Source organism: Augochlora pura, chromosome 10, assembly GCF_028453695.1.
Source record: "Augochlora pura isolate Apur16 chromosome 10, APUR_v2.2.1, whole genome shotgun sequence".
Lineage (NCBI taxonomy): Eukaryota > Metazoa > Arthropoda > Insecta > Hymenoptera > Halictidae > Augochlora > Augochlora pura.
In genome coordinates, this window is record NC_135781.1 from 18,581,936 (window position 1) to 18,604,539 (window position 22,604).

General features: G+C 35.0%; 1 protein-coding gene across 6 annotated transcripts in view; it reads left to right on the forward strand.

The window, feature by feature from the left end:
• Smash (smallish) overlaps positions 1-22,604 on the forward strand; it is a 324,377-nt gene that overhangs the window by 244,173 nt on the left and 57,600 nt on the right. The window contains exon 1 of one of the 6 annotated variants that reach the window (XM_078191776.1): positions 236-255. The exons of 4 other annotated variants lie outside the window; for them this stretch is intronic. The gene's annotated coding sequence lies outside the window, so the exon portion shown is untranslated. Of the gene's footprint in view, positions 1-235; positions 256-2,562; positions 2,580-22,604 lie in introns of those variants that run through there. One more of the 6 variants, XM_078191778.1, reaches the window with a different exon arrangement.

The window sequence follows — 22,604 nt, forward strand, 5'->3', positions numbered from 1 at the left end:
TTGCCTATTTCCTTCATTTTCTCACAATTAGCTGACTGATAGGATATACAGATTGTTAAATGAAATGTAGACTGCAAAGAAAATATAAAATGTATATAACAAACAAATACGTCTATTGAACGTAATTATACATCCTAAGTATTATCTCTCTAATTATTACTGTATTTGTTTTTGTTTTAGGTGAGTACTACAATTTCATACACCACAAATCATGTACTTCGAATTTACTGCCGCATCACGTGCTTTCTAATATACGTAAGTAGTTGTAGAAAAATTGAAAATTCTCTATTTTTAAATAAAAATTGTCTTTAACAACGCATAAGATGTTTAATAGATTAAATTCTCTGAAATTGTACCTCGGCTTGTAAACAAAAGTTGAGAATTTATAATTTTATATTTTTCCATTATGTAAGTATCGTTTTATACGAAATCAAAAGTTTGTTGTATTTTGACATTTATAATATTCTAATATACCATGGAGGATTTTTTCTTGCGATGAACATTTAAATATATAAAATATAAGTCAAAGTTATTCTATTGTCCGAATACTTTTGGGAGTCACTGTGAACATTACAAAACGTTTCAAACGCGATTCTCTCTACCTGACAGTAAATAATATTTGCTAAATTCACTCGATAATAATCAACGTGTAATTTCTTGCCTCGTCGATTCTCTACAGCCTGCTTGTGCGACACAAATCATAAAACAGTATTTGGTCATCATCTGAAACAGTGATTTAGCGATCAGAGGTCAATTTAGCCAGCTCGAGCGAACGTGTGTTGTACAACGTGTGCGTCAGCTTTGGGCATTACAAGCCCGAGTGAATCCCATTGAAACTCCGGAGCTCGCGACAACGCTCGTTTATGTAGAGAAGTTATCTTACAAGGTAGTTTTAGCATTACGGTTTCACCGAAGTAGCAAAGTCAACTTTCTAAACAATCTTGACCGCGTTCGAGATCCCTTGGGGTGATGTAAAATTCATTTTTTGCTTGTGCCCGATACTTCGCGACCCGTTTAACGATTCGTCCGACGCGAGTCTTGTACATCTTATCCGAGATTTCGCGCCGATTTTAATCACTTCCGATAGCTTGGCACATGCGATAAGCCTCGCCGACGGATCCACATCTAAGGAATCCGAATTACGTCGGTGAGAAAGTGCTTGGGATCGCGATGCGATCTCATCAAGATACTCTATCGGTATTTTCAATATTGATTTTTTTTCATATGAGAAGATTCTAGTACATTTACATTCTTTGTTATGCTATACCTACTTCCTTTTTATTTTTTTATGTTTTATTTCTTACTGTATACTATGCAACAAGGAGTTTTTCCTGTTCACATCAATAAGTATTACTGTTATAATAATTAGTATTATTATTGTTATTATTTTCGTATTTACTTAATCCCTGACTGCTGACAACAAGAATGATAGGCTTCACTGTAAATGTTATTATTAATGAGTTTTCTAATGATGTCAGATTTTCTACGCTAGATATCTCATTCTAGGCGAATGAGATATCTGGTTCATGCGTGCGTAAATCTGTGCGATTTTCTTTTGTTTCAATTTCCTTTCCATTACTTATCCCTGTCCCGCGGTATCTGTCACATGATGATGTAGAGAGAGAGCGGCATATATATGCGTCCAAACAAACAACTATGAAATATTTTGAAATTACAATGTGCGATAGATGTTATTATTTGTTTTCTACGTCAAAATTAATATCATATTCATTTCGTAGACAGTATCTTTCAGTGAGAGTCTCATGGACTTCGCATCCGTAGTGTTGTCACAAGAATTGCAGTTAAGGGTTAAACAATTTGATATAGAAGAACATCCAATTATTAGGCTATGGATTTTATGTTTTTATGATAAGAATGAATAAATCAAATTCAGAGTCGTGAAGATAGCAATGAATTTATCCTACCATGCCGATACGAATGATATAATTTCGCTCTTATAAAACAACACGCATTAATTGATTTATCAACTCTATAAGTTCAGTGCTGAAAATGTTATAAGGTACGCATTCTGAATAGCCTCATATTTTTTATATTCAGATTGTTGGAATTATCAAAACTCTATCTTATGAAACGATTTAATAAATTCCTATATTCAAGCTTACATGACAAAACGTTTAAAGAAATTCAGTCGTGATATAATTTCACTCGTATAAAACAACACACATTAATTGTTTCATGATCTCTATAAGTTTAATGCAGAGAATGTTATAAGTTATGCAGTTTTACATTATTATTAGCTTATATTACTTAATACTCTACTGTTTGGGTTTACTGAAAGAAAAAATACACGTTCATCTTTTTTGTTGGAATCAGTTTGGAGGTGATGGGGAAGCATAATTCGTAGTATATGCATTCTGACTTGCAATATAAGGAGGTTACAATTCATTGGAGGCAGTAAGAAAAATTTGCAGATTAATCTGCTGCTTTAGGTTAATTATAGATTCAATCTCAAGCAACGATCTGCAGTGGCGATAAGACAACACCATGCAATGCAGCGATACAAAGATTACAACCCTGTATTTACGCAAACGATGATCACTTCGAACATCTCCTGTAATGTAAGAAAGTTTATTTTACCTTCATATACGACCTTGAATGACCTTCATAATAACTCATTGAGGATTCAAGCAATAATCAACCACTAGTAATATTCTAGATCAAATTTTGAAAATTTGCATTTTGATAGCATTTTTTACCCTGATTCGAATTATGAGCAAATTATTTCGCCTAATAATTTTGTTACCAACGGACGATGCATGTCTATCAGTCTTTTGTTTCTCTTCCACGCAGCGTCCACTTCACATTCGGCGTGCACACGAGACAGTTTAGAATGTGCATTTAGAATACGCTTGTTAACCATTAAATTATATTTATACATTGCGTGTGTTCATATCTTCCATTACGACCGAGCTCCTGCTATCAAATTTCTATAACAAAAAAGAATTTTTTTCTACGTACATAGACAGCCACAATGCCTATAATTATCACTATAATTGAACCATAATAGCAATTGTACAATGTTGAAAAGAATCCGGTGTGATTTGTTCAATTCGATTTTTTTCTTTAAAAAATACATTTTCTTATTGTTAAGAAAATTCGTTGGCAACATAATTTGCACATAATTCGAAAAACCGTAAAAAATCTTATTGAAATACAAATTTTCCAAATTTTATCTGAAAAATTACTAATAATTGGACCGTTTATTTGGAAAGTGGTGCAAGTCCATTGTTTGCTGTTTCGAGAAAATAAAAGATTAGTATATTAGTCAGTTCAAAAATATAAATTAATTATTTCAAGTCTAGCAATGTTTCCAGTAATTGAACAATGTGTAATTTGATTATATAAATTTCTTTTAGGCGAATTTACTAAAATAATATATATTTACGGACATTTTCATAATTAGTCAATTTTAAAAATCATTTCATTTGAGTTATGAAATATGAAAATATAGTTCATATTAATCATAATTTGTTGATAAACAATAACAAGAAATAAAATAGGAACAGTACTTAACTAACGTGAATTATATTTATATATCGTTGAAATTAACGTAAGATATTGCTGTTATTTATTTATACGGCAGTGTTTTTTGAAATATTCATGATCCCCAAGAGGAGCAATGTAATGACTATTCCATATATTTATATTTTTCGTACGTAATAGTTCTGGTATCGTTATACAACGACGCCAGGACGAGTTTTTATATGCATCTTTCATCAAATAAAAATGATAATAATAAGTATAACTTTAATTAGAACCGAAGTAATCTGGTATGATATCACACGCATAGTACATAAAATTGATTTCGATTTCGAAATTCGATTGATTTTAATCTGAAAATAGTTCTGACCGCCTTTGGATGACAGTTGCCCCATATTGCGGCGGCACGGGGCAAAAATAAACATGTCGTTTGTGTGCCTGCGGTGAATTTGAGTTACGTCGCGGAGAAAGTGACTCGGGTTCCCGACGATTATCGCTCGATGCACGGAACGATTCTCACGGCTGCGACGTGAATAAATCATCGCGACGGAAGAGGCACGCACGCTCGCGAATGACGAAGGACGCGAGAGGCTTAGAACACGCGTAGAAACAGTAAGAAGGCACCGCAGCAGCGTCCTCAGCAGTTCCCTTCGCGATGTCGAGGAGGACACTGGGAGATCGCAGTTTCAAGATGCCCCACTTTCTCGCGATGCAATTAACGTAGCCCGCCGCGCCGATAACTGCATTATACGGGAGAGTGCACCTACGGGGCTTCTCCCGTCTGGTTTCACGATTGCATACGCTGATATGCTGACGCCTCACGGCCGTCTCCCGGGGTCTTTATGTAGAGCGTGCACTCTATTCGTCGCGATAGATCTAGGAAATAGAATCGTTTGCATTGACTGAGTACGAAAATACAGCGACCGGTTCATCTTAGCTTTTTTGTTCCCTGACTGCTCGCATTATATTACCGCTAATTCGATAATTGGGCTGCTCCTTATCTCGTGAAATTAATTTCATATGTGCCGTCTACCCTCTTGCAAGACGGTAATTTCAAAATATGGTTTCGATATAAGCTGAAGGTGCCTAATGTAATACTCGTAATTTTGTAATTTCGATTAGAAACACTTTCGTTATAAGTCAATACACGTTTATCACCATATCTAACCGATATGCCAAAAAACACCTTTTAATCATTTTTAATAGAAATTATTTGCTATGTTCTATGTTTTCTTTTCTCAACATTTGCTTTAGTCATCTCAAAATTAATTCGGCAAATATTACGATACAAAATATTGATAAAAATAGTGTTAAAATCAGAAATATGTATTCTTTTAGAATCTACTGGAGAATACAAGGAAAAATTCCGTTTGTTCGTAATCAAGGAAACATTAAAAGTATGCAAATTCGTGGATTTAAAAGATGGGTTTAGCTTTTTCAGGAAAATACTGTTTGCCTTTCTTCGTCACATAAAGTTGTTTCTTTCGCACCACAGTCTTGGCAGATCCATTGGTATCACTTTATACATTCATCCTATTGTTCGCCATACATGGCTGAAGAGTAAAGCTCTGTGCAAAAGGAACATTCTGCGTTATAATGTTCTTTATAATCGCTTTCATCATTTAGAATAAGTACTTCTTCATTATCTGCTGAGCTATGACTTTCTATATATATCCTTACACTGTTTTTTTTAATTGTCCTTTTTCTGATCTAGCATTGTAATAAGATGTTTCATAGATTTCATATGACATTTTCTCAACTTTTTTATCTGGACCTAGAACTAAAACTTAGATAATGTATTTTGTAGGTCTCTGTAATTTATGTGCATGTTGAAAATTTGATAGATGCTAATCAGTTTGAATAATAGAACAGTTACACAATAAAATAACGTTTTTATATAAAAGCCATCTTAAATCCATTGTTTACGAATAGAACGTGGTCGAATGATAAAAAATGCAGATGTAAGATGTTCGGATAATCCGAGTTCTCCTGTGACACGTAGCAAAATTTTGTCATCCTTTGTTTCATCCATCATCATAATCCTAGATTACCTTCACATAGGGTATTATATACTCGATTATATTCTTTTATTATATTATTCTGTTATATTCTATCATATCCTCTATCATTTTTACATTTCATTTAATAAGATTCTGATACAACAGGAAGCGAATCAATCGAGTTACAAGGAGATTAACTGTAGTTCACTAACACTTGGTTAGAATTTCTTTCTTTATCTCAAAGCCGTTCGAAGCCAGTCAATCTGGTGGGGAGGATAGGAATTTCTAGAACACTATCATTTCGATAAGATTCAACATTCTATGGGCATTAGGCTACCTCAGGTGACATTCTCGATTGCAGATAGCGTAAAAGCTTCTTTATTTAACAAATTGAAAAATGTCTGTGAAATTAAATAGTAGTTTATTTAATTAAAGAGACATAGCATGTTTCCTTTTTCACATTTAATGAAATTCAGTTCACGTAACCATGTTATTAGGAAAATGAAGTTTTAGAGATGAGTGGCAAATTATGTCACGCAGATTGTACAATAATGTGACAGTCGATGTGTTAATAATAATACAATCACATTTGTTTACATGCAAAGATGTGATAAATGTTATACTTAAACCTTTGTTTATATAAAGCAAAAAATATTCTAATATATATTATATATTGTACAATAATATTTATCATATATATATATTTAATTTTACACAGAAATTGTATCTACAATAAGTAAATTAGAATATTAATTTCTATTCATCGAATCTGTCTCCGTCAGTTTTATACTTACTGATAAATTTCGAGAAGTCATCGAAGGTGTGTCGGTCAAATGAAGCTAGTGGCATGTCCTAGGAATTTTTCTTAAAGGAATGTCAATCTCTACTATAGAGCAACAATTGACTTAACCTCTAGTTAGAAAGTACACACAAGCTAATGGAAAATATTTTGCATAAGTAAATTTTAAGAAAGCTTAAACTATTGCCATCGGTATACGCATTTAGATGCAGGACGCTTAACATTGATAGAATAGTACATCCACGTAAACATATTTCTGAAAAAAAGAATTAATTACGTCCTTTCTCGCCGTATGTAGTTTTTTTAAAATTTACAAATCCATATTTTTTTTTTAAATTGCTGAATTTATAAAGACTTTTTCATAGGGAATGATAGAATAGATTTCTTAAATCGAATACACATTATGATAAAAATGATGAAAGATCTAAATAAATTCACAGAGATGCAAGCATTAATCACTTTTACCTAAATTACTTTAACACTGTGAGAAGTTTTAAGGTAGATATCCAGTACCTAATGTATTAATCTAAACCAGAGTTTGGCAGAATTTTATTGGAATAACAGATTAAAAATAGACTTAAAAAGATAATTAAGAATCCGTAAAATTCTATCCGATACTATTGAATGAATATCTAATCGAATAGAACTTTACTCAGATAGCAGTTTATTCGAATAAGATCTTATATGGATAAGAACGTGTTCGGATTACACTTTATCTAAGGTTTTATTCAAATAAAAATTCATTCGATTCTATTTAGATAAGAATTCGTTCGAATAAGAATTTATCTGTATAGGAATTCGTATAGCAGATAATCGATTCGAATGAAAATAATAAAACATAAAATATGTTATTCATAGTTCATCGACTTATTTCTTCCATATTCCTTTTTACAATCAGCTTACTTTGAAATGTTGCGTCCTAAAGTTTGTTACAGCAAAGCATCGGCAATTTTATAAATCTGTAATAAAGAGTACTTAAAATTCAACTGATGCTGGATGTATTCGTATACATATATTCTTATGAACATAATTATTCACATAATGATTCAATTGATTACCTTTTAGTCGAATGTTTTATTCGAATAAGAATTATTCATTATAAGTCATAAATTATTCCATCTATTTAAAATTATTCGAATATATTATTTGAATAGAGATCGCGAAATTAATCGGATAGTAATGTTCTTATCTCAGATAAGAACTCGAAATAATTCTAATAAATTGATTGAAACTCGTGTTTTAAGCTAGTATCTGATACCCTGATTATCACTCTTACAAAGTTTCGCGTGCCTTTCAAAGAAGCGCTCGCGCAGAGACACGAGCAGAAGTGTACTTTGAATTGGCTAGTTGAAATGAATCAGCGGCGCATATGGGTCGAGTTGGCTCGTTTGATTCGACAGAATGCACCCTTGATGCAATGGAACCGTTTAGAGGCAGCACAGAGCGTGGCTCGCTGGGTGGTTAATAGTCGGCGTTCCGTGGCGTGCGCGATTAGCGAGAAATTATATTTACGAGTGCGCGTGGGCGGCGTAGAATAAAGTCGATCACTCGGGCCAAGGAGACTTCCGCGATGATCTTTCCGCGAGGGTGTGACGGCCTCTTATCGATGATTTCCATCGTCTCTCCAGACAGTGATCACGCGGACGTTCGTACGGTGCAAACAAGTCGATAAATTACTGAGCTCGACGCAACGCGTGGATGAACGCCTTAACGTAATAGTTAAACCGAACTCTATTGATGGATCGACGAATTTATTACGCTTACTGAACTTATTTCACGCAATTCTTCCTGGTTCCTTTGTTTCTAACGAGCCAGAATGCAGATTTATCGGTACTTACTCGTGGCTCGCGGAGGAGTTCGTCCGCGAGACTTGGACTGTTTTAAACGAGTTGCGGCGCTAACCACGCGTTAGGTTCACCGGCGACATCTGTCACTTAGCTTCTTATTTACTGTGGCTTATGGGAAACTAGAAATAACAGAGCATTGTTCTTCCAGGAGGTACTATTTGAATATGTCCTCCTCGGTATTTTTCGTTGTTACATTGACTACTTGCATATACGAAAGGAAAATTGTGTGCATCGATTACAAAACGTGGAAGTTGTGTGCAGTCTCGTTTCTCTCTTAACTAATTTTAATACGTTGTAATTATCATATTCATTAGCTTCTTTTCACTTTATCACTATTCCATGTTTCGCTTATACATTTTTCCCATTAATTCATAAAATCCATAGTCTAGCCATAAGTAGACTGTGCGATGTGTGAGCGTTCATTTGAAGTGTGTGTACGAATGAGAATGAATTTGATCGGTGAGAATCTTTCTTCTAGCATGTCGTTAGATAGTTTATGGCGTGCAGAACGTGATGTGAATGTCGTATCTGGTGAATGGTGTATTGTATATTATAATGTGTATCCGGATGAAGGAGAGCAGTATTAAGAGAGAGTACTGAGAGAGCAATCATAAGAGACTAGTTGTGAGAGTAAATGAAAGAGACATAGCAAGAGAGAGCATTTAGTAATTAGAAGATACGGATTTATTCAGATTAAATATATTGTTTAAGTATTTGTGTAACACACTTATTCATAATTCGTTCCATCATGCACACAGATGTTTATACACGAACTATGCACGATATTAAGTATACAGGGTGGGGCAATAACTATTGCCACCTCAAATATCTTCGAAACTATAAGTTTCCCAGAAATATTTGCTGAAACAAAATTGCACAGTACGAAGGGAGCCATCCGGTGGCGATAATAGTTTTTTTGCAGGTGGAGGTACTTCGGACATTTGAAGGTCACTTTCATTTTTTTAAATGGATCGGTCTGTTTTTGCTTCCGTATCATGATAGAGGATCTTAAAACAATTTGACCTATTACACAAGGTCATTGAACGAAAAAAAAAAAAAAAAGAAAAAATTATTGCAGTCTGTGCGTCAGTAAGTTCTGACGCTGTTATACTTACAAGTCAATCAATCGTAAAAAGAATCCAATGTTGTATTGATCGTTATGGTCAAACAAGTACCTCGAGTTTGTTAGCCTATCACTTGTTTCTTCGCCCACGTAAGTAGTTTTCGCAGAAAAATTCAAAATTTTCTACTTGTAGATCAAATTGACTTAATACACGGGAATATATTAGAGCAACGTTGGCCGCAAATAAATTGTAGTGAAGACGTAATCGATGGGGAAGGGGGCTCCACCGAATTCTATGAAAAGTGAATTTCTCATGAAAGCCCGGAGCGTCACGCGATAAAGATGACGCGCTAGAGGCCGTTCCGTAAATTACATGATCGCGGCGTACGCGGCTCGTTCATCGTGCATCGACCGTACGACGTGTCTAAAATCAGGCAAAAATCTACTACACCAATAATTTACCAGATAATATGTTGATAATGAAGAAATTTTAGATCGAATTGAAAAATCCGTGCCCAATTCATCATTTATTTTCTTTACGTGTAAAATAGGTTCAATTATTGGACTGGTGTCATCTGCAATTTATCAGTTGACAATTATTGATATATTAACGCTAAAAGATATACTTATCTATACAATTACCTAAATAATTCCTTAGACAAGAAACTATTTTGCACTCCGCACTGTGACCCTCGTAAAATCATTGTCCTACTAAACTTGAAGTTTGAAGTGCAATTGTCACTCAGGTATAAAAGTATGGCTAGTTTTATTTTTCCCATCCCATAGAGGCCTCATTTAATTTGTCTACAAGTTAACCCCCCCCCCCCCCCCCCCCACCGACAAATTCGACTTTTGGGATTTCGACTATGATTTCGGGCTTCCGTACCATTGTGCGTCGCCGGGAAAGTTACGCTCGAACGGATGCGTGGCTCATCCGCGGGGGAAGGAGGGACTTTCAGCATGATCTAACAAGGCGAAGAAGAAGAAGAGGACGAAGAAGCGGAGGAGAACCGACGTAAAGTCTCTCTCCTCTCTTCCGAGGGAAGAGGGCATCGCCCTGACCGTGACCTAGCCACCGCTCCTCGGGCTAACGTGCACACGATGCACACGCTGCACACACGATCCGCACACGATGCACACGCACGCACCCAGCCACACACGCGCAAGCGAGTACAAAGGCTACGAAGGGCCACCGACGATAAATATCCTCTCCCCCCTCTTTAGACTTCCTGAGCAATTGTTTATATTGCGTTTTCCGGAAAGCTCGTGCCATTCTTACACGAAAATTCTATAGAAAAGTTGTGGCGCAGAGCGGTTTTTTTTTATTTTTTTAAGAATTAAGAAATCAACTTGTTAATACATCACGGATTATTTTGATTCTTGATAGTTAAACAGTTTAATATGTGGGTAGAATGAAAAGAGTAAACACTTCTTTCTACCTACTTCGTATTTGATTGTAATGACAAGGCTGCGGTTTTTATGCATTTTTGGCAAAAATGGATCAGTGCAATTTATATTTTGCATAAAAATTCGCAGTCTAGTTAATCGTGTTATGCACTCTATTTAAAAACTTATCTATTTAATACTTTATTAAATCTATTTAATTACTCTATTTAATAATTAAGTGAAATACAAAACTATCGTGACATTAATAGAATTTGAGAATATTTTTATATTAGGTAACATTTGTTGAACTTATTGGTAAAGGAAATACATATTTATCTAAATTACGTTTCTTACAATCAACTCAGACAATTTTTATTGTGTATAAAGATTCGCAGCCTCATCGCAAGTATTTAAGTAATTGCTACCACATTTTATACACAGCTTCATCTTGTGTGTTACTGTAGCTCCAACTGAAATTATGTCAAAATCTCTGTTTGTTAAATTGTTTAAAGCACTATGGCGAACGAACTGTCTGGATTATTACGATGATAATGTTATCATTTGGTGAATTGTCCGAGTTTTTACATCAGACTTGATTTAGTATGGCTTTAAAGTATCGGTCCGTAATAATGTACAAGGAAATCGGTTAGTAAATGCAACTGGTTAATAAATGAAGATCTATGGGTTTTCAAATGGTCTAATGCAAACGTATTGAACTCCTAATAAACGTCTGTGTATTGATTTGACCCACAACTTCGTGCAGATGTTCGCTAAGTTGGCGTTTGATTGCTATTCTTAGTGGGGATAGTTGACTTCCATGAGGCTGCTTTGTTGACTACAATGATAGCTCATTTCGGAGATTAATTTATGGTAAAAATGATAACGATGAGCACGATCGCTTCCTTTACTACGTAGTGAATCTTTGTGATGCAGTTTCCTTTGTTTACATAAACACAAAAATGTATTTCACTAGACATAGGGATTAGTTAAGGAGCTACACCTGTATAAATTGCGTTTTTGTTTAACTTTCTTTTGGATCTTTTGCAAAGAAACTTTCACATCTTTTACAGTCACATGTCCAAGGTATATTTATCCATGTTTCAATGCATTTAAAAATTTGTTGAGCTAAACAAGTTAAAATTAATCGTATTGATTACTTTAAACCGTGGCCTAATTTTAAGAAGATCGTCCATAGCGTTTACAGCCATTTTGTTTATCTGAAATGGAAAAACGCGTAAAATTATTAGTTGAAAATGTATAAATCCGATCTTTTGCAAGACTCATAGTAGAATACTCCCTTAACAGGTCTTCACCACACAATATTGTTTATTCTTTATTCATTTATAAAAGTTCTCACGCATGTCTGCTTGTGTTTAATTCCACGAACTGGGAAAGAATTAACGTGGATAGAAATTCTTCTGTGGAATATTATTTATTCCTGCTGAATTTAGGTCAGTGCACTTTCTAACGATCTAAAAGCATTAGTTCATCGTTTGTTGACAATAGTACGAGGTGTTTCATTCCCATCGCTGAATCTGGACAAGCATCACGATAGAATCCACATACGATCACGCGAATCGTGACGGGGAAAACGTGCTCATAGCTCATCGCTGTTTGCACGGTTATGGAGACAGGGAATTCAACTGCTGAAACTTCAGTTTCCCCAACGAATGCAGAAAATACCTCACCCGCAATTATAATTATTAATCTGCCGATCGTTATGGAAAAGAAAAATATTCGTCATAAACGGCGATAAATATTTCTTTTCGTTATCAATAATTATGGTCGTTCCGTGATTTAACTGTTTTAATTAGTGCTTCATAAAATGTTGAACATTTTCAAATTACTTAATGCAAGTAAATATACGTTGAAACATAAAAAATTTGATGTTCTGATACAGGATAAAATCCATTACTTTTAAACTCAACATTTTAAACTTAAACATGATAAAATAAATTCATTTATTTTGTAGGGATTAATTTGGAAGTAAACCCCACGTGACTCCGTGATAATAATAATGCGACAACTAACGACACCTTCGTTTAACAATAACAAGTATAACAGTTTATTATCAACGTCCCACGACTTACAACAAGAGTAACAACGACAACAACAACGGCAACGCAACAACTTTGACAACAACAACGACTTAACAACGACAACGACTTCAACAACTACGACAACAACAACGACTTCTTCACGCCACGGTTCTCCTTCGAATGCCCCGATCTTTTCCGCTCGTTCTTTTGCCCTTCCTAGCCTTTTCCAAATTATCCTACTCTCTTTCTCTCTCTCTCTCTCTCTTGCATCCATACTCTTTCGCTCTGCCTCACTCGCTATCTCATTCTTACTCATTCTCTCTCTTCCTTTTTATTTCCCTCTCGCTCACTCACACTCTGTCTTTCGGGCACGCAGGACTTCGAGGAACCTAAGCAATAAACTCAGGCCACTCGAAGTCGTCCAAACACGCTGTCGCCATCCGTCCCATTCATTACCATTTTATGACACTCGACCATGCATACCCGGAAAAACCTTACAATTTTTAATCCAAACATACCCTTTTCAAAAACCAAATGCAACTTGTCCTAAATCAAATTCACCATTCTCTAAATTAAATTCACCATTTTATGAATCATGTCCTTCCACTTTGTTTTCTCGAATTATTGTCATAATATTGTAGTTTAAAAATGTTGCATCTAATAATGAACTTAAACTATTTATTTAAAACAGAATGATCAATAGCATCTACGAAAATATGCTTCTGCCATAAAAGAAGAGGCACCAATTGACAATCTATTGAGGTAGGGACAAGCTGCAGACATTCAATAATATAAAAATTATCGGTTGAAAATTGTGGCAGTCCGTGATTTTCGCCATGTTTAATTATTTGTAGCACAAGACAACATTAATCAAGTTCGATGAATTTTAGAGCATGTGTATAAGTTACCGACATCTACGAAATATAGTTAACATTTTCATTACATTCTCAGATAAAAAAAAATTAAAAACACGAGTTTTTTATTTATCCAATTACAATGTATAAAAAAGAGTTTTGTAGACATTGCTTAGTACACTAGTTCCTCTAACGTCGAAAGAAAGATACAGGTCATTTTGTCCACTTTCGACATATTATTTTCTTTTAAACTGTGTCCTATCATTAATGTGAGTATCTCCTTTCCGATGAAGGTAAACAGCACATATCTCGTTCAATACTAAACGATCTATAAACCTCAATTTGCATGAAGATCTACAACCCAGCGGCAAAGTGTAACTTGCACGCTCGAGAATAGCTCGCTCCATTAAAAAGCTTGTCGGTCGCAAAAAATAAGTAGACAGCAAAAATACTTGCCACCATTCATTGTAAGTCCGATGATCTCAACAAGAAATACGAATGTCATCTTTTAATGGCACATGGAAATCCCTCGCGTACGCGATCGGAGAATTTAATCGGCATAAATATGCCGGTACAATTAAATTGATTCAGGCCGGTATAACCGAGTTCGTTCGCCGCGAACATTTTCCGTAGACATATTTCCGGACGAATCGGTTCATTAATTCAGCGCCCCATTAATTCCGCGGAGTTTCTGGATATATACTAGAGACCACTGGAATTTTCTCTCCGCCGAAGACACGAGCGTGTAATATTTTAGAACGCGAACGAACCAGCACGAGGCGACTCCCGCGCGAGGATCGAGCATGTTCCGAATGATTTCATAGCGTTTTCCTCTCTTTGTCTTTATTTCTCGCGGCGCGGCGGTGCTCGCGTGCGACGCGTGAATTGTGGCGAACGAAATAGCGCGGCGCATAAAGAAAGGGAATTGAAACATATCGGGAACGTGCGCGAGAATTTATGGTACATATATCTTTTCATTAAGCCGCGCATTCGATGAACCTGAGCGCCGAGGTGCAACCTTGGGACCGGGGACAACTCGCGTAAAGCATTTCGTTGCAGCGCGCCGCGCCGGCGCTGCGCGTTGCACCGTGTTACCCCCGACACGCGCTGTTGCGATTCGAGCCACTAAATGGACAAAACGCTCTTTTTGTGTTTATTGTATGCCATCTGTTTCTATAGCTTTATTGTAACTAATTAAGACACTTATTCTTTTATATGTACCACCTCGTTTATTAATGGTTGCTTAGTATAATAGTTTTTTCACGGGGAATATATTATAACCCCTTGCTGTACCATTTTACCTACAATTACTATGACTAAAATTTTTTCGATCGCACTAATTTCTTGGAAGAAAAAGGAATTTTATATTTATTGTGTACTTCTACATCTACTTGAATGTTTAAATACTAGTAACAAGAAAATAAAATTTGATTGCTACTTGAGGGAACTCCATCACGAGTCTGACTCGTTAAAGTACGACAAAGGGTTAATATTAATTTAAAAATAATGGAATAAAATAAAATTATTTCAAATTAAATTAAATTAAAGATAAATGTGTTATAAGTCATCGATGTGTTAGTTAAACTATGTTTAACAGTCGATTAACAACCTAACCAGTTTTAATATTAAAACTACAACATACCTTTTATTTGAAAGTATAATTGAATATTATAAAGCACATATATCACAATATTCAAATTATGTACCCAGAATGAAAGTTAATGATGGTAAAGTAAAATAGGTGATCACTTTAGCATAGCGTAAGTATTATATATTTTCCGAATTATTAATCATTATTACTTACTATTAAGTATTATTAATAAGATTCTATTTTTCAATGAAACAACCATAAACTGCAAATTGTAAAACATCGAAAGTCGCGAAATAAAAAGCACGAGGTATAAAATCTGATGAAAATCTGTTGCTTCGAAGAAGTAATGTGCAACGAAGTTGATGAATTTTTTAAGAATTGCGCGGAGAGTAAATCCGATATTAAAGATTAAGTTGATTTATACCGACGATCAAGTTTTTATTGAACCATGCAAGTTAATGGAACGTAATTCCAATACGATGCGAGGGAATCGTTTCCAGTAATTTTAGTCCGTATCGTAGGTCAGTAACTTTGGAGGGTGGCTTTTAGCAATTTAGTTCTTCAAACGAAAGCCTCGGAGGATACGAGTTGCCTGGCTTTCCAGTGCTTGCACGCAGCCTTAGTAATTCACACTCGCAGGCGAACACGCGCATGAAACGCAACACGGTAGAAAAGAATCGAGTAATAAACGCCCGGCACAAATCGACGTCATAACTATTAATACGTGTACGATATATACGGTATCTCGAGGCTGGATCGGTTGTAACTATTCACTTTCGCCCCAGGTTGTCTGGATTACTTGATTCCACCATCTTCGATCGCCTAATCAACCATTCACGCCTATTTCCTTTCTGATCACAACAAAAGTTCAAATCTGCTATTATATCATTTACACTAGATCTACCATGCTGGTTATTTTAACTAGTTCTATATTATTTACGTTTACACTTTCACCATTCCAACCACCTAAAAAATGTTACAAATTGAATTATTTTATTTAATCGAACTAGAATTGAGAACATGAATTACATTTTCGTCATTCTTACATTTTGCTTATTATAATACAATAGAAAGATATAATAAAATAGTGTACAAATTAATTCGTAAAGTGTTAAGATTCTAGGTATGAATATTTTTTATAAGAAATGATTTAACAGGTTTTTGATTAATATTTTAGTAATTATACAGAGTTTTTATTATTATTTTAATAATTGTACAGTAAACTAGTCACCGTAACATCTCCAAAAATTTAAGTCGTTTAGTCCAGTTTTTCAAATGTTTATACAATTTTAGAAGGTGTACATATGAAAATTAATTCTCCGTAATATTTCGTATGATTTAACGGTGCAGCCAGCTTCTGGATCTTGAATTTGACAACGGCATGTGCTAAACCAACGACTCGATAACCATAAACCACTAGGATATAGATTAATAAAAGGCTCACTTGAGCTCCTGAATCGTACTGGCATAAAGTCGCCGTTTTATGTACCATAAAATGTTACGGCACTTCTTCGTGTGCCGCGTTTGCATTCATGGGCTGCCAGAAAATAAAAAGCGTAAAGGAGACCACGCGTATGCGAGAATTGCACTTCAACATGGGTCGACTTTGTACGAAAATGTCTGGACGCAAACTATTCCTGCAAATTGGTAAGAGAGAACGTCGGTACAAAAGACCGTTGACGCAGCAACAGTAAAGAATCGAATTTACTGTATTCATTTCATTTAACACTAGAATTAACGGGCCTAATATAAACGCATCCAATGTATATTGATTATTCGTTATAATTCAACTGGGAACTCTTATATGAAATACAAATTACTCAAGTTAATTGAATGGTAGAAATATCTTTCTCTCGTAATCATTTTAACCTTGGGGCGGCGAACCAATTTCACAACCCGTACTATTGACGATGTTTACAATAATTCTGAGCTTTATTCAACAATTGTTTAAAACATATTGATTTTTGAAGACATATAATAGCTAAAAATTGTGTAATCAATTGAACGATGTAAATACTCGGAGATAAAATTCACACTGCTTTGCGAGGGTTAATGAGTTAAACATAATATAAAGATATTATTCTTCTAATATCTAGTGCTTCTTGTCAAACATTCATAAAATCTGCAACCTAGAACTGCTTTAACAATGAAGATCATTAACACTTTTTCCTAGAAATATTTTTATAATATCAGGAAGCGTAACAAAATTGGAAACTAGTCGTTTTGATTACTTTAGTAGATCTATTGTTAATCGAGATTCTAAATGTTAGGGAACAGTATCGTGTTTATGAACTTATTTCAAATAGTAATACTTAAACCACGAATTTTAAATATTTATGATAAAAATAAGTGGGTGAAACGTGAAACAATAAACGCACTGCATTTTCAGACTACGGATACGTTTTTTGAAATCAGTTAAAATTATTAACGGAAGAAATCAAATTTTCTATAGCTTCTTTTTCTTCTGAATTGCACACAAATATTTTATTTTGCATAAAAATCCAGTCATAATAAACAACCAAATTCAAACTTTGTATATTTATTCTGGAACTTTTGAATGATACAAAATAATTTTTGTATATATAAATAGTAATTCCTTCTCAAATTATTGCAATTAAGACTATCGTTAGTACAAGCACAAGAATAAATTGAAAATAAGAAAACGGGTAGTCAAATTTGTACAAGAAAAGTAAAATTTTTTGATAGAAGCATAAACATTTCAGTCATTTCGTATAGAATACAAATATAATTATTAGACAATGAATCTTTCTACAAAGCAGAAATCATATGGAGTCTTCCTTCTGCCTTAAATAATTCCAATAAGCTCAATTTGATACAGCGGCACTCTTAAATGATTTCAATCTTCTTCTTATTGTTTCAAAACACACATACCGATTTTTCTCATAAGTGCTTCAAATCCCCTCCAGTTTAGTTATTACATATTTTGACCTGGAAGCAACCGATCGAAATGATTTATACGACTATCTAACGCGTTGCACATTATCGAACGATACCGAACGATGATCGTGCTAGGAAAGTCTGCGAAGATGTTCCACGTGAAGGCACAAATCAGGCCCGCGGTTTTGTGAAATATAGCTGGCGAGCCCAACGGCAAAACACAAAGACGCGTTCCAATATTAGGGGAACGATGCCGGGATGGAAACTTAGAAGGGAATAAATCTGGGGGAGAAAGACGAAGAGTGGCGTCGTTGGAACCCGCTCATAAGACCTCGGAGATACGAGGCTGTTTTGGCGAATCGGCGGATTTATCGCGCGGTTCGCACGCTTTTTCAGACGCGCGAAGCCCGGCTGCAATTGCCTCGATATTTTCAGAACTCGGGCGCCGTCTGCGACCTCGCCTTCGACCGTCTGCGAACCCTTCTTCCGATTTTTCCAAACGAACGAGAAACGGCATTTTCTATTCGCCAATGTCACGCACGATCAGTCCGTGATTTTTCAATATTTTTTAATGACCGGAATTTGCAATTTTCGCGACAATTCGAAGTAAAAGGCTTAAGAGATGTCTAGTTAATCCCGTGTATTATCACAAAGAGTCAGGTTCGTTACGAAGATTTTGCACATTGGAAACAAAATTCGATTCTTCTACAATTATAAAAAATTGTAGAAGAATTGTTTGTATCATTTGTTCGGATGATTTTTCAATACTAGAACTGTACGCCTCTAAATGACGCTAACGTATTTTGTTCTATAGCAATGAAAATACAGTAGTTAGTCAGACTTGGTGCAATTTCCATTATAATGGGCAACATAATAAACAACCGACTTTAATTTCCTTAAGTGTCGAAGGGACTAGTTTATTATAAAATATTCAAAAAGAATTATGTTGAAATTACAAACCCGAAGTATATTAAACAAAAAAGAAATGGAAAAGAATTCGGATGCTGTGATAAAAACTGCATCATCGACGTTTTTTGTTAACAGTTAATAATTTGAGAAAACAAACGGTGTTCTGCCCCGGTTAATGTCCACAATAAACGATGGCAAATAAATGACTTTAATCGTCGAAATCACGTTGCAAAGATCTACATTCGTGGATGTACAGTTTCGTTTCAAAAAAAAGTGACGACGATTACTGTGTAATGGCCCCAGGCAACCAATTTTTTCGAACATTTCTTCTCTTTAAAACTGTAAGAGTTATTTAGTTGGCATGTCTGAGGTGACTCACTCTGTCAAAGTGTATACTTAATTTTATAAGTAACTGTAAAGGAAGTTAATTGGAACAACACTTTGATATCAATTTTCAATAGGACGCGAGATGGCAAATAAATTTATAGAATATTATTCTTGAAAGATGATCTTGAGAGTTCGCTCACTAAAAGTGCAGTTCAATATCGGATCGAATGATTTCTTAGATAATGAAATAATTCCTTAAGAGTTGAAATTTATTAATCCTTAATTCTCGACTTTAAACATGTTGCGTGGTACTATAGTATAGGGTACTATAGTCAAATGGAATTCAAAATTATAACAAAAAAGTGAAAAGCAAAAAGTAGTTGAAAATAATTAAAAAACAATTAAACGTATGAACGCTGTAATAGTAATTATTTATAGAATTTAGTGGAATGCATTTTATATAATAGTATGTTCCACACATTCCGAAAACATCGCACAAAATCAATTCAGCATACATTTTTAATGAACAGAATTCAATACGTGGTTAACATAATTGCATGAGTGACAAACAATTATAAATTAATACGTATTTTTGCCAACGGTATGCTGTGTAACTTGATACTAAACCTAAAATATTACCTAAACTGAATAAAAATTGCTCTTCGAGACAAATAAAATTGTTTAGACCGACGATATTCAATTTTATTTCATCCATATCTGTTTACATCGGTATTTCGCAAGTTATAGAAACAAAACCCTGATTGTAATGTAAAATGAATAAAAATTATGTTAATTTTAAAGCACTCTCCCTTTTCGTCCCGGAAGTGTGAAAGAAGGAACTTCTTTACCGAGTCTTCTTGTCCCTTCGTGTTGTCTACGAATCTCGGTGGATGTTTCTCTTCCTCCTCGCCGACGTTCCTCTTGATTCGCAGCGTATCTTAATGCACAGTACGTGTGCAATATGGCAGTACGAGGCCCGTATATCGAGGGTTCATAGCGGGGCCCACGGGGTCACGACCCAATCGCCAGAAATTCCTTTATCTTCATTCCTGCGTTTTTATTACACCCTCGCCGCCTTCTCTCTACGTCGCCCGTTCGATGAACCTTAATTGCAACCCACGAGGGGTCTTTGTTGCGTCGGGCTCCTCTACCGAAACGAACTCGAGCTCTCCGTTACAGGCGTGAACGATCCTACAACAATGTGTTAGCTCGGTACGGCTAATTTTTGAGGGCAGGCATGCCAGACGTAAAGATCGCTCATTATTCCTGGCAGCTGAACAATGTTCCTTCGAAATCCACTTTACCGTTGCTCGATTATCAATGGATTCTATCGATCGAACGGTTCGTTCAGTTCAAAATACAACTGATTTTCTTGGTCGTGAGTTTCTGTTTTATAATATTAGATTGGAAACTATGAAACGAGCGTCGCAGCTGAACACTGACTAAATAAAAACGCCCGTTTCATAGTTTCCAACCTAATAGTTTTCTTTTCGCAAACGTCAACTCATTTTTTTGTGTTTATTTTATTAGTTTGTCAATGGCATAAGTTAGAATACAGTAACCTGTGATTAAGACAATAGTTTTTAGAAGGACAACGATGGAATAGGAAGTCTGGAATGTATAGAATGAAATTCCTCGAACAAAGCAGCTCGGTCCATCGAGACCAAGGCACGGAATTAACTGCGCGTGAATTTTCGGGGACTGCTCTGAAAATGTGCTGCATAGTGGCATCATCGGATCTTATTTGTGAGATCCCTCCTGCAGCACATTTCACAGTGGGTGCTAAAGCTTTCTAGAGGAACGATAATGAACTCGGAAGCATTTGGCAGTGTCAAGGCGGTGTTATGCGCCTTATAGAAGAAATTAGTAAAATATATTTAAAAATTAATTATTTTCGTGAATTTGCGATTGAATAATTTCCTTTAATCATTTGAAAATTCAGCATGTCTGACGGAAATATATTTCATTTTCTGAACGTCGTAAGCGCGCCTGCCTTTGGGAAGGGTGGGAGTGATATCTGCATGGATGTGGAGTCATCGAAAACTTTGGCAATGGTACAAATTTCCTCCAGGTCAATCGTCAATAGCTACGAATGCTGTTACGATTTTGGCTAGATTCTTCGGAAGTGTCGAATATATGGCATGCCTCAACTAATCAGAAGAACGAAGCGGATAGCTGGAGATTGAACGATCGCCAAATATGAAATTTGTTTTAAAATAGCAAAGATAACATTCCGTTACGCTCATGTCATAAACCCCGTCGACAAAAACTCCATGTATTTCGTTTCCCATCGACGGAATACGTTAAATTAGTGGTCGTTAAATTAGTCAGTCGTTAAATTAGTGGTTGAAAAGTTGAACATGTCACATTTTTTCACTTTCGTAGGTTTTCCATTCGTTTCGTTTCATTATCCTTTCTGTTTTTGCTATTGGTGAATCTGTTCATTCTTATCGTAGAGCCATGCTCAATTGTTTATTAAATTATAGTGCAGTTATCAAGAGTTAATCATTTTCGGACCTGTATCAATAATTGTACAGTTGAAAATCAATTAAACACTTGGATTTTCGCATTTTTTCAGATTTCTTAACACTAAACCTTCCGAACTCTAAGAGTACCTATCGCATGTTGCTTTATAACTATGAAAGAGCTGTGTTTATTTAAACCTCTCTCCATTTCCATTATAATGCATGCTGGAATAAAGAATTTGATTCAATAGTTTTTTAAAAAAGAATCTTCATAATGTAAATAATTTAAAAAGAAAAAATGTGTGAAAATGAATGAAGAGCCCGTTTTACGAACCGTGTTGATGAAAAATGCATTCATATTAAATTTAGTAACATGGCAAGACTGAGTTCATACAAAAATTATACAATAACTGCTCTCTTTTGTGAAAATTATTATATCATTATTCCAAATGAATTACAACTGGCTACTTTGTCAAAATTACTTAGAACAACGACGGCGACTATCCATATTACGTACTCTTTTACACGTATTAGATTGTTCTAAAAGTTTGTTCCAAATCATTTCTACGAATTCCATGAAACGAACTCTAAATGAATATATAAAATGAATATACAATAAAAACGAATGCTAAATGACCTTTCTGAGAAACCTAATGCATAGTTTGTTTGAAAACGTACAAGTTGAACAACTGAATTTAGGTAGCCAATTGAAAAAACGTAATAGCTAGCCTAATTTTACCGTAAAAACTATAACTTACATTTATATTAACATCTAGTTCAAATAAGCTACAGAATAAAGAAACGCGTTACTGAATTGATGCAAAAAACAGAGTTGCACAAAAAATAGACGAATTATAATCGTTCACTATAAATCAGATAATGCTGTGCGAAAGTAATGCACACTCAGCAAAAATTCCCTTTCATA